Below are 12,754 nucleotides of genomic sequence, written 5' to 3' on the forward strand. Positions count from 1 at the left end.
TCAACTTGTTTGCAATTTTGCCGATGATGTTGTAGTTGATCCGTGCATGCTATGCTATTGTTCTTGCCATGTCTAGCTTGAATTTTGTGTGTTCTTGATAGATGTATGCTTAGCTTGTCATGACTTGCTCCGTAGTGAGTGCATCGAGCTCGTAAACATGCCTACTTGATATCTGTTTTCAGCATGCTCCAGTTTTCACTAAGTCTGAGAACTGATTATGTTTTTGCCATGTTCACATGCTTGCAATTGTATTTTCTGATCCCTTTTGGCTCAAGGTCACTAAGGGACTTTTGTTAAGCTCTTTGAGTAGCTCCATGCCATGCTTTACTTTGCCATGTTCAGGTCCTGTAGCATGTAGTTTTGTTGCTCCGAAGAGTGCTACCTGATCTGAAATTCCAGACAAGTGTTAATTTCACTAAGTCTGAAATCTGTTTGCCATATGCATTTTTGCCATGCTTGTTTGAACCTGTTAATGGATGAATTGGCCGTAGCTCAGTGCTAGACTTTTGTTAAGCATCTTGAATGCATCCCTGCCATGTATTTTGTTGTCATGTTTGGGTGCTGTAGCATGTTCATCTCATTGCATTTAGATGGCTACTTGCTGTAAATCGCAGACCGGTGTCATATTTGATTTGCTTGCCATTTCCAAACCGTAACTCCGATTCCGGCGTTCTTTATATCGTTTTCAAGCGATTTCATCTCATCTTTCCAGTGGCACACTTGGATTTCCAAGTTGAGGCCAGGTTCTTGCATTTCCTGTCACATCTTGCATATGCATCCCGCATCGCATCCCGCATAGCATATCATCTTTGCATCATATTGTTTGATCCTTGCACGTGGTTGATTGTGTCCTTGTTGCTTGTTTGTCTTGTTTGGGTAGAGCCGGGAGACGAGTTCGCTAACGAGGAGCCCGTTGAGTTTGCTTTCGAGGATCCAGTCAACTCTGACAACTTTGCAGGCAAGATGATCATACCCTCGAAATCACTACTATCTTTGCTATGCTAGATTGCTCGCTCTTTTGCTATGCCAATGCTACGATGCCTACCATTTGCTTTCAAGCCTCCCAAATTGCCATGTCAAACCTCTAACCCACCATGTCCTAGCAAACCGTTGATTGGCTATGTTACCGCTTTGCTCAGCCCCTCTTATAGCGTTGCTAGTTGCAGGTGAAGATTGGAGGCCGTTCCTTGTTGGAACATTTATTTACTTGTTGGGATATCATTATATTATCTTGTTATCTTAATGCATCTATATACTTGGTAAAGGGTGGAAGGCTCGGCCTCTCGCCTAGTGTTTTGTTCCACTCTTGCCGCCCTAGTTTCCGTCATATCGGTGTTATGTTCCCGGATTTTGCGTTCCTTACGCGGTTGGGTTATAATGGGAACCCCTTGATAGTTCGCCTTGATTAAAGCTTTTCCAGCAATGCCCAACCTTGGTTTTACCATTTTCCACCTAGCCTCTTTTTCCCTTGGGTTTCCGGAGCCCGAGGGTCATCTTATTTAAACCCCCCCGGGCCAGTGCTCCTCTGAATGTTGGTCCAAATAGAGCCACTTGCAGCGCCACCTCGGGGCGACTCAAGGGTTGGTTTTAGTTGTACGTAGTGTTCATCTGAGTGTGCCCTGAGAACGAGATATGTGCAGCTCCTATCGGGATTTGTTGGCACATTCGGCCGGTGTTGCTGGTCTTGTTTTAACCTGTCGAAGTGTCTTGAAGAACCGAGATACCGAGTCTGATCGGAACGCCTTGGGAGGAGGTCTATTCCTTCGTTGACCGTGAGAGCTTGTCATGGGCTAAGTTGGGACTCCCCTGCAGGGATTTGAACTTTCGAAAGCCGTGCCCGCGGTTATGGGCAGATGGGAATTTGTTAATGTCCGGTTGTAGATAACTTGAATCTTAACTTAACTAAAATGAATCAACTGAGTGTGTAACCATGATGGTCTCTTCTCGGCGGAGTCCGGGAAGTGGACACGGTGTTGGAGTAATGCTTGCGCATGTTGCTCTTTAGTTTCTCGCTCGCGCTTTGCCCCCTCTTCTCGCTCTCTTTTGCGAATAGGTTAGCCACCATATATGCTAGTCGCTTGCTGCAGCTCCACATATACTTTTACCTTGCCTTACCTATAAGCTTAAATAGTCTTGATCGCGAGGGTGCGAGATTGCTGAGTCCCTGTGGCTCACAGATTACTATTACACCAGATGCAGGACCTGATGATTCCGCTCTAGGTGACGCGCTCGAGCTCAAGTGGGAGTTCGACGAGGACTCTCAACGTTACTATGTTTCTTTTCCTGATGATCAGTAGTGGTGCCCAGTTGGGGGTGATCGGGACCGTGTTGCATGTTGGGTTATCTTTTATTTTGGCGCCGTAGTCGGGCCATGAGTGTTTGGATGATGTAATGTTATTTATGTACCTTGATTGACGTGGCGAGTGTAAGCCAACTATGTTATCTCCCCTTTATTATTATATTACATGGGTTGTTGTAAAGATTACCTTACTTGCGACATATGCCTTCAATGTGATTATGTCTCTAAGTCGTGCCTCGACACATGGGAGCTATAGTCGCATCGAGGGTGTTACAAGTTGGTAATCAGAGCCTTCCCCGACCTTAGGAGCCCCATTGCTTGATCGTTTTTAGCGGCCGAGTTGTGTCTAGAAAAATGTTTTGAGTCATTTAGGAATTATATATCGGAGAGTTTAGGAATTCTTTTTACTTCCCAGTCTCCTCATCGCTCTGGTAAGGCATCCTGACGTAGAGTTTTGACTCTTCTCTTCTCAAATTTCACTAAATTTTTTTAGGATCACGCGGGTATCTTGGAATCGTTCCGATGGTTTTATGATGAGAACATTGTCTTGGTGCCTCCTGTCAGGGGTTTTGTGGAAGTGTCCCGGGGAGTTGAGCTCTGAGGTGTTGTCGTCATAATTTTATCGTTGCAGTTCTGGAATACCTGAGTTTAGTACGCCGACATCGAAAATCTCTTTTATGCAGTTCGTTGGTGAGATAACCTCGACGCCACCCAGTACTGGGGCGGGAGTTCGGGAGTATCGCCATAACTTGTATAACGGATGCTTTTCGAAGGTTGAGGTAGATGGTTTCCGAAGTTTTTCTCGGTTATGTGTTGAAGGATGGATACAGCTGGATGTAGGATTTGCTAGATTTGGGTGAGATATTATGCTTTCCCTGTATCCCCAACACCTGATTGCATAACCGGAAAGGTTCGGGAGTTTCATAGGTGGGAATTCTCGTAGCTCTAGTTCTTCTTCCACGGATATTGGTTTGAGATTGGGATTTCTTACCGATTATTCGTTCTTGATCCGTACCTTGTTGATTTATTTCTCTACCTAAATTCTACGTGGCTTCTCAATTTATGGATATGTGACCATTTCAAGAGGAATGCATTCATTCATTTTGTTCGGATGTGAAGACTATATGTTGCAATTTTCATTCCGTTGGATTCAGCTTCATTTTATTTGTTTATGTGCTAACGGTGGTCAACCTCTTCAGGATGGCTCCCGCTAAGAGCACCAATCAGAATCAGAATTAAGATCCGCCACCACCTCCTCCTCCTTCGGAGGCATGGCAAGCTGTGATGGCCGCAACCAATGCAAACACATAGTTGATCATGCAAATTCTCCAAGAGCGCAATCAAGGCAACCAAGGGAACCAAGGCAACAATCAGAATCACTTTGCTACACTCAACCAGTTCCTTGCTAACGGGCCAAAGACTTTCAGCAATTGTGTTGAGGCAACCGATGCTGACGATTGGCTCGTGGATCTGTGCAAGCATTTCGAGTGCAGTAATGTCAGGCCTGAGGACTTTGTCAAGTTCGCTTCCTTCCAACTCAAAGATCAAGATGCAGAATGGTTCTAGCAGTACAAGGATTCCAGAGGTGGATGTGTTATCACTTGGGATGAATTCCGTCAAGATTTCCGAGCTCACCATATCCCTCAGAGCGTGGTTGAAAGCAAGTGTGAGGAATTCCGCAACCTGAAGCAAGGCTCTTTGTCTGTCTATGACTACAACAAGTTGTTTCAGAAGCTCACCCGCTTTGCCAAGAAGGACGTCCCTGATGAGAAGAGCATGATATACCAGTTCCGGGGTGGTCTCAGAGAAGAAATTCAGCTAGCTCTTGTTCTCTTTGAGTCCTTGAGGTACGATGAGTTCTACAACATGGCATAAGCAAGAGGCCGCTCAACTGAGGTGTGATGCTTCCAAGAAGCGAGTCAGAGATGTTACTCCTTCTTCCTCTACTCAAGTGGCCAAGCAGCAGAAGTATTGGCTTCCTCCTCCTCCGTTCCGTCAGCCGTATCAGCAGAAGAGCAAAGGTGGCAGTGGATCTTCCCACCCACCCAACCCTGTCTTTCAGAACAAGACTTCGTCTCAAGCTCCAAGATCGAGTGCTCCGTACCACAGTCCGCTTTCAGAGGTCACGTGCAACAAGTGCCAACAGAAAGGTCACTATGCCAACAAGTGTTTCAACCAGAGGCGTCTCCCTCCTCCTCCTCCTGTGAGATCGGCAAGTACAGCTGTGGTCAAGCATAACCCCAAGCACGCCAAGGTCAACTTGCTGAATGCAGCTCAGGCAGAGGACTCGCCAGATGTGATTATGGGTAACCTCCCTGTTAACGATGTTCCTGCAAAAGTTCTTTTTGACACTGGTGCATCGCTTTCTTTTATTTCAACTCCTTTTGTGGCCAAGCATGATTTTCTGACCGAAAGGACTCCTGTTCCATTGAAGATTGTGTCTCCGGGCAAGCAAATGACTTCTAACAATTGCGTCCCGGATGTCTCTATCACGTTGGGCGATTACAAGTTTCTCTCTTCTCCGGTGGTTCTTGGTAACTCAGATATTGATCTTATTCTCGGAATGGATTGGCTTTCTAAGCACAAGGCACATCTTGACTGTGCAGCCAGGCAGATTCAATTGACTCATTCGTCTGAGGATGTAATTGTCTTTGCCGCTCGGGATAATACCATCCGTCTGTTTTCTCTCAATGAGAAGGGTGAACTCGATGCTATCTCGCAAATTCCAGTCGTTTGCGAATATCAAGACGTCTTTCCAGAAGAGCTTCCAGGAATGCCTCCGCACCGGCCAGTTGATTTCGTCATTGATCTTGAGCCTGGCACGGAACCTGTGTGCAAGCGTCCTTACAAGCTCGGACCTGAAGAGTTGAAGGAGCTGAAGAAGCAACTCGATATTCAAGAGAAAATGGGTCTCATCCAGCCTAGTTCTTCTCCGTGGGGTTGTGGTGTTCTTTTTGTGAAGAAGAAGGATGGAACGGACCGACTTTGTGTTGATTACCGTCCATTGAACAAGAAGACCATCAAGAACAAATACCCACTTCCCAACATCAACGAGCTGTTCGAACAACTCAAAGGTGCCCAAGTATTCTCCAAGCTTGATCTCCATATGGGTTACCATCAGATTCGAATCCGTGAGCAAGATATTCCCAAGACGGCTTTCAGGACAAGCTATGGTTCATATGAATACACTATCATGTCTTTTGGCCTCGTCAACGCTCCTCCGACTTTCTCTCGCATGATGAACTTGATCTTCAACACCTACACCAATGACTTCGTTTTGGTCTATCTCGACGACATTCTGGTTTTCTTGAAGAACAAGGAAGATCATGCCAAGCACTTGCGTTTGGTTCTCGATAAGCTTAGGGAACATCAGTTCTACGCCAAGTTCTCCAAGTGCGAATTTTGGCTCGATGAGGTTCTTTATCTTGGTCATATCATCTCTGCCAAGGGCATTGCGGTGAATCCTGAGAAGGTGTCTGCAATTGTGAATTGGGAACCTCCTCAGAACGTGAAGCAACTCCGTAGCTTCCTCGGTCTCGCAAGCTATTGTCGAAGATTCGTTGAAAACTTTTCTAAGATCGCGAAGCCTCTCTCAAATCTTCTCCAGAAGCACGTCAAGTACGTTTGGTCTCCGGAGTGTGACATTGCTTTCAACACTTTGAAAGAGAAGTTGATCACTGCTCCAGTTCTGACTCCGCCTGCTGAATCCAAACCATACGAGGTCTTTTGTGATGCCTCTCTCCAAGGTCTTGGCGCAGTGTTGATGCAAGAGAAGAAAGTTGTTGCTTATACCTCTCGCCAGTTGAAACCTAATGAGAAGAACTACCCCACTCATGATCTCGAGTTGGCGGCAGTTGTGCATGCTCTTTTGACTTGGAGACATCTCTTATTGGGAAGAAAAGTGGACATCTTCACTGATCACAAGAGTCTCAATTACATCTTCACTCAGCCTAATCTCAACCTCAGGCAAACTCGATGGGTCGAAATGATTCAAGAGTATAATCCGAGTATCAAGTATACTCCAGGCAAGGCCAATGTGATTGCTGACGCATTGAGCAGGAAGGCTTATTGCAACAGTCTGATTCTCAAGCCTTATCAACCCGAGCTTTGCGAAGCTTTCCGCAAACTTAATCTGCAAGTTGTTCCTCAAGGTTTCCTCGCCAACCTTCAAGTCTCTCCTACCTTAGAAGACCAGATTTGCCAAGCACAGCTTCTTGATGCTATGGTGAAAAAGGTGAAGATTGGGATTGCCAAGAGTCAACCCAAGTACAAGTGCTACCGCCTTGATGACAAGGACACTCTCTTCTTCGAGGATCGTATTGTTGTACCCAAAGGTGAACTTCGTAAAGTGATCATGAATGAGGCTCACAATTCTTTCCTCTCCATCCACCCTGGGAGCATGAAGATGTATCAGGACCTCAAGCAGGCTTATTGGTGGACTCGAATGAAGCGCGAGATTGCTCAATTCGTGAATGAATGTGATGTCTGCAGAAGAGTGAAGGCAGAACACCAAAGGCCAGCTGGTCTCCTCCAACCTCTTGCCATTCCAGAATGGAAGTTTGACCACATTGAGATGGACTTCGTGACTGGGTTTCCAAAGTCCAAATGTGGCAATGATGCTATATTCGTTGTCATCGACAAACTCACTAAAGTGGCTCACTTTCTGCCTATCAAAGAGTCAATCACTGCAGCTCAATTGGCGGAACTCTATACCTCTCGGATTGTCTCTCTCCACGGTGTTCCTCAAGTGATCTCTTCAGACCGTGGCAGCATCTTTACCTCCAAGTTTTGGGATTCTTTTCAGAAGGCCATGGGTACCAACATCCGCTTCAGCACAGCTTTCCATCCTCAAACTAGCGGTCAAGTCGAGCGTGTCAACCAGATTCTTGAAGATATGCTCAGGGCTTGTGTGATCTCCTTCGGCATGAAGTGGGAGGATTGTCTTCCTTATGCTGAATTCTCCTACAACAACAGTTTTCAAGCAAGTTCGGGAAAGGCCCTATTTGAAATTCTGTATGGCAGGAAGTGCCGTACCCCTCTCAACTGGTCTGAAACCGGTGAACATCAGCTTTTGGGAAATGACTTAATCACAGAGGCAGAGGAAATGTGCAAAGTCATTCGAGATAACCTCAAAGCAGCCCAATCCCGCCAGAAGAGCTACTATGATAGTAAGCACCGTGATTTGGCTTTCGAGATCGGAGATCATGTTTACCTCCGTGTCTCTCCTATGAAAGGTACTCGTCGCTTCGGTATCAAAGGGAAGCTTGCCCCTAGATACGTGGGACCTTTCAAGATTGTCAGCAAGAGAGGCGATCTCGCCTATCAACTCGAGCTTCCTTCAAACTTTTCAAATGTTCATGATGTGTTCCATGTCTCTCAGCTCCAAAAGTGCTTCAAGACTCCTGACCGCACCGTCAACTTCGAGGACATTGAGCTCCAAGAAGATCTCTCCTATCGTGAGCACCCAGTTGCTATTCTTGAAGAGACTGAATGCAAGACTCGCAATAAGTCAATCAAATTCCTCAAAGTCAAGTGGTCACACCATTCCGACCGTGAAGCTACCTGGGAACGCGAGGATCACCTCCGTTCTGAGTACCCGGCGTTCTTTCAGTCCTAGATCTCGGGACGAGATCCTTTTGTAGTGGTGGAGTGTTGTAACACCCCGGATGTAACTTTCCCAATTTGTACTCCAACTCTTGCCGTTTCCGGCGTTAAGTTATTTTATTTTCTCGGGTTCGGGTCTTTGTCTCCGTGTGTTGTTGCCGTTGTCTTGCATCTCATATCATGTCATCATGTGCATTGCATTTGCATACGTGTTCATCTCATGCATTCGAGCATTTTCCCCGTTGTCCATTTTGCATTCCGGCGCTTCGTTCTCCTCTGGTGGTCATTTCTACCTTTCTTTCATGTGTGGGGATTAAACATTTCCGGATTGGACCGAGACTTGCCAAGTAGCCTTGGTTTACTACCGGTAGACCGCCTGTCAAGTTTCGTACCATTTGGACTTCGTTTGATACTCCAACGGTTAACCGAGGGACCGAAAAGGCCTTGTGTGTGTTGCAGCCCAACACCCCTCCAATTTGGCCCAAAACCCACCTAAACCTGCTCCATCGTCTAGAGCATTTGATCACGATCGCGTGGCCGAAAACCGCACCTCATTTGGACTCTCCTAGCTCCCTCTATGCCTATATAAAGGCCTCTCCCCGAAAATCCCGGGTCTCCCGTCGTCCCTAACCCTAAATCTCAGATCCGCCGCCGCCGGACATGTCCGGATGGCACCGGACACGTCCGACCTGCCCCCGCCGCCGCCACGTCTCGCCTCCTCACTCGCTGAGTCGTGCGCCCACTTCACTGCCGGCCCGCTCGGCCCAGCCGGGGCCCCCGCGGCCCGAAGCCGCCATCCGCCGCCCGCCGCCCTTCTCCTTCCGAGCCGGCGCCGCGCTCCGCCGCCTCCGCGGCGGCGCCGCCCGGCCGGACCGCGCTGCCATCGCCGGTCATCGCCGCCTCCCGCGCCCGGCCGCACGCCCCGCCGCCGACGAGCTCGCCGCCGCCGCCCGGTCGCCGCGCCTCCTCCGACCACCGCCTCGCCTCCTCGCGCCGGCCTCTCCCTCCAAGTCCTGCAAGAACTCCGACGAGGACGGTGTCGAACCTTGATCCGCGTGCGATCCAGATCTGGAAATATCTCCTCGAGTTGACTTTTTCTCTCGAAACCCTAATCCATGTGCCTATGTTCATCGTGCCGTAGCTTTGCATCCGTAGCTCCGATTTGGGCATATAGCATATGAAAATGTTCGTCTCAGAGAGTACATCATTTCATTCCATTGTATCATTTTCATTTGAGTTCATCTTGATGCACGAAATGCTGTTAGAAGAGGGCTACTTGAGTTAATTGTCAGATCTGCTGCTCCATTTAGTCATTTGTCATTTTTTCCATGATTATTGTGTGCATGTTATGCCCATGAGCTCTGCATATGTTTTGTTAAGGGTTTTGCCATCTTTCCAGAGGTGCAACCCATGTATTTTTGTGATGTGTGTGGTGGCTAGTGCGAGCTTGCAAAGTGGGGCACTTGGTAGTGCTGATTTCAGGGACTTAGCAATTCCACTAAGTCCTTGACCTATTTATTTCATATGGCCATATGTTCATATTGTTTCCTAGTGATCCGTGCCTCTTTTGAGGATGATCAGTAAGGATGTTTTGTTAATCTTGTAGTGTTCTATCCATCCATGTCTTTGTTTGCAATTATGGATCACCCTAGCTTGAGTCAACCGAGCTCTACTTTTGCCACTCTGTGAATCTGGGCAGATTGTCAACTTGTTTGCAATTTTGCCGATGATGTTATAGTTGATCCGTGCATGCTATGCTATTGTTCTTGCCATGTCTAGCTTGAATTTTGTGTGTTCTTGATAGATGTATGCTTAGCTTGTCATGAATTGCTCCGTAGTGAGTGCATCGAGCTCGTAAACATGCCTACTTGATATCTATTTTCAGCATGCTCCAGTTTTCACTAAGTCTGAGAACTGATTATGTTTTTGCCATGTTCACATGCTTGCAATTGTATTTTCTGATCCCTTTTGGCTCAAGGTCACTAAGGGACTTTTGTTAAGCTCTTTGAGTAGCTCCATGCCATGCTTTACTTTGCCATGTTAAGGTCATGTAGCATGTAGTTTTGTTGCTCCGAAGAGGGCTACCTGATCTGAAATTCCAGACAAGTGTTAATTTCACTAAGTCTGAAATATGTTTGCCATATGCATTTTTGCCATGCTTGTTTGAACCTGTTAATGGATGAATTGGCCGTAGCTCAGTGCTAGACTTTTGTTAAGAATCTTGAGTGCATCCCTGCCATGTATTTTGTTGTTATGTTTGGGTGCTGTAGCATGTTCATCTCCTTGCATTTAGATGGCTACTTGCTGTAAATCGCAGACCGGTGTCATATTTGTTTTGCTTGCCATTTCCAAACCGTAACTCCGATTCCGGCGTTCTTTATATCGTTTTCAAGCGATTTCATCTCATCTTTCCAGTGGCACACTTGGATTTCCAAGTTGAGTCCAGGATCTTGCATTTCCTGTCACATCTTACATATGCATCCCGCATACCATCCCGCATAGCATATCATCTTTGCATCATATTGTTGGAGCTGTGCATGTGGTTGATTGTGTCCTTGTTGCTTGTTTGTATTGTTTGGGTAGAGTCGGGAGACGAGTTCGCTAACGAGGAGCCCGTTGAGTTTGCTTTCGAGGATCCAGTCAACTCTGACAACCTTGCAGGCAAGATGATCATACCCTCGAAATCACTACTATCTTTGCTATGCTAGATTGCTCGCTCTTTTGCTATGCCAATGCTATGATGCCTACCATTTGCTTTCAAGCCTCCCAAATTGCCATGTCAAACCTCTAACCCACCATGTCCTAGCAAACCGTTGATTGGCTATGTTACCGCTTTGCTCAGCCCCTCTTATAGCGTTGCTAGTTGCAGGTGAAGATTGGAGGTCGTTCCTTGTTGGAACATTTATTTACTTGTTGGGATATCATTATATTATCTTGTTGTCTTAATGCATCTATATACTTGGTAAAGGGTGGAAGGCTCTGCCTCTCACCTAGTGTTTTGTTCCACTCTTGCCGCCCTAGTTTCCGTCATATTGGTGTTATGTTCCCGGATTTTGCGTTCCTTACACGGTTGGGTTATAATGGGAACCCCTTGATAGTTCGCCCTTATTAAAGCTTTTCCAGCAATGCCAAACCTTGGTTTTACCATTTGTCACCTAGCCTCTTTTTCCCTTGGGTTTCCGAAGCCCGAGGGTCATCTTATTTAAACCCCCCCGGGCCAGTGCTCCTCTGAGTGTTGGTCCAAATAGAGCCACTTGCAGCGCCACCTTGGGGCGACTCGAGGGTTGGTTTTAGTTGTACGTAGTGTTCATCTGAGTGTGCCCTAAGAACGAGATATGTGCAGCTCCTATCGGGATTTGTCGGCACATTCAGGCGGTCTTGCTGGTCTTGTTTTAACCCGTCGAAGTGTCTTGAAGAACCGAGATACCGAGTCTGATCGGAACATCTTGGGAGGAGGTCTATTCCTTCGTTGACCGTGAGAGCTTGTCATGGGCTAATTTGGGACTCCCTTGGAGGGATTTGAACTTTCGAAAGCCGTGCCCGCGGTTATGGGCAGATGGGAATTTGTTAATGTCCGGTTGTAGATAACTTGAATCTTAACTTAATTAAAATGAATCAACTGAGTGTGTAACCGTGATGGCCTCTTCTCGGCGGAGTCCGGGAAGTGGACACGGTGTTGGAGTAATGCTTGCGCAGGTTGCTCTCTAGTTTCTCGCTCGCGCTTTGCCCCCTCTTCTAGCTCTCTTTTGTGAACAGGTTAGCCACCATATATGCTAGTCGCTTGCTGCAGCTCCACATATACTTTTACCTTGCCTTACCTATAAGCTTAAATAGTCTTGATCGCGAGGGTGCGAGATTGCTAAGTCCCTGTGGCTCACAGATTACTTTTACACCAGATGCAGGACCTGATGATTCCGCTCCAGGTGACGCGCTCGAGCTCAAGTGGGAGTTCGACGAGGACTCTCAACGTTACTATGTTTCTTTTCCTGATGATCAGTAGTGGTGCCCAGTTGGGGGTGATCGGGACCATGTCGCATGTTGGGTTATCTTTTATTTTGGCGCCGTAGTCGGGCCATGAGTGTTTGGATGATGTGATGTTATTTATGTACCTTGATTGACGTGGAGAGTGTAAGCCAACTATGTTATCTCCCCTTTATTATTATATTACATGGGTTGTTGTAAATATTACCTTACTTGCGACATATGCCTTCAATGCGATTATGTCTCTAAGTCGTGCCTCGACACGTGGGAGCTATAGTCACATCGAGGGTGTTACATTATGCTAATTACATTGTTGCTAAATTTATACCACCTAGTTTCACATACCAGCAAAAGAAAAAAAAATTCTATGATTTAAGACATTACTTCTGGGACGACCCACACCTTTATAAAGAAGGAGTAGATGGGGTTAATAGACGTTGTGTACTTGAGCATGAACAGGAACAGATCCTACGCAAGTGTCACTCTGAGGCTTATGGAGGACACCATGCTGGAGATAGAACTGCACATAAGGTATTGCAATCTAGTTTTTATTGGCCTACTCTCTTCAAAGATGCCCATAAGTTTGTCTTGTCTTGCGATGAATGTCAAAGAATTGGTAATATTAGTAGACGTCAGGAAATGCCTATGAATTATTCACTTGTTATTGAACCATTTGATGCTTGGGGCTTTGATTATATGGGGTCGTTTCCTTCCTGTAATGGGTATACACATATTTTAGTTGCTGTTGATTATGTTACTAAGTGGGTAGAAGCTATTCCAACTAGTAGTGCTGATCATAACACCTCTATTAAGATGCTTAAAGAAGTTATTTTCCGAGGATTGGAGTCCCTAGATATTTAATGACTGATG

The sequence above is a fragment of the Triticum aestivum genome, chromosome 4A (assembly GCF_018294505.1).
Source record: "Triticum aestivum cultivar Chinese Spring chromosome 4A, IWGSC CS RefSeq v2.1, whole genome shotgun sequence".
In the NCBI taxonomy this organism is placed as follows: domain Eukaryota; kingdom Viridiplantae; phylum Streptophyta; class Magnoliopsida; order Poales; family Poaceae; genus Triticum; species Triticum aestivum.